The sequence below is a fragment of the Nannospalax galili genome, unplaced genomic scaffold, assembly GCF_000622305.1.
Source record: "Nannospalax galili isolate Female #2095 unplaced genomic scaffold, S.galili_v1.0 scaffold1002, whole genome shotgun sequence".
In the NCBI taxonomy this organism is placed as follows: Eukaryota; Metazoa; Chordata; class Mammalia; order Rodentia; family Spalacidae; genus Nannospalax; species Nannospalax galili.
Window position 1 is genome coordinate 44803 of NW_008347316.1, and position 1179 is coordinate 45981.

Consider the following 1179-nt stretch of genomic DNA (forward strand, 5'->3'; position numbering starts at 1 on the left):
CTATTCCTATGATCTGCAGATTTGGTCTTTTCATGGTGTCCCACATCTCTTGCATATTCCATTCCTGTGTTTTTTATATTTTCCATAATTTTTACTTGAGTGGTCCAGTTCTTCAGCTTTATCCTCCATTGTTAATACTCTGTTTTCCATTTCATTCATTCTAATGGTGAGGCTTTCCCCTGTTGTTTCAAGTTGGCTTACTGAGTTTTGCACTTCCTTCTTCATTTCTGCCTGAGTTTTCTTCAGTGTTTCTATCTTTTGTGAATTCATTCAGAAGTTTATCCCTATCTTCTTTTAGCTCTTTGATTTGTTTGTTCATGTTCTTTAAATTCGTTGAATTTCATGATCATGTTTATGATTGCTCTTTTAAATTCAGTGTCCTGGGTTATTTCTAGGGGGTTCTCCTTGTAGAACTCTTCTACAGGATTGGTGGGGTTTGGTGGGGACACGTTCATTGTGGTTTTGGCATGTGAATTTCTTTTGTTGTTTATGATTCTGATACTTTTGCTGTTTATGATTCTGATACGAGAATTAAGTTGAAGTATGCTTCTGTTTGTATTATCCAGGGGCCTAGATCCTTTCTTTATTGGTTATGTAAAGCTGGTTGGTCCAGGTTTCAAGTTCTTTCAGGTTTAATTTGGAGGGAACTGATGGCTTCAGATCAGCTATTATGAAGTACCCACAGAAGCCCAATGCAGGTTCCAGTCAGGTACACTCAGGCTTCCTTCACCGTGGAGGCAGGATCTGAGCACTCTCAGACAGTCCCCTGCATTCTCAGCCCCTATGCCAGAGGGAGGCCAGAACTCGGTGCTCTCTGGCAGTCTGCTGAGATCAGAGCCACTACAGCAATGGAGGTTGAAGCCCACTGTTAGGGAAAGAGGAATTTACTGCTTGTCTGAGTTTACTGCTTGTCTGAATTTACTGTTTGAATTTACTTGTTTGAATTTACTGCTTGTAACCAATTAACTCAACTGGAGACACAGGCATCCGGAGATAGGGGCAAGTGCTACAGCCCCCCTGTAACCTGACCTGTCTGGTCTGTGTCATGTCTGTAGGCATGTCCGCTTACACAAGATAACAAGGAAGGGCTGTGCCAGGCACATACCACTCATCTCTCCCCGATTGGGACACTTGAAGGGAGTTGTAACATTTTTCTTGAAGTTATTAGTTTGTGAAATG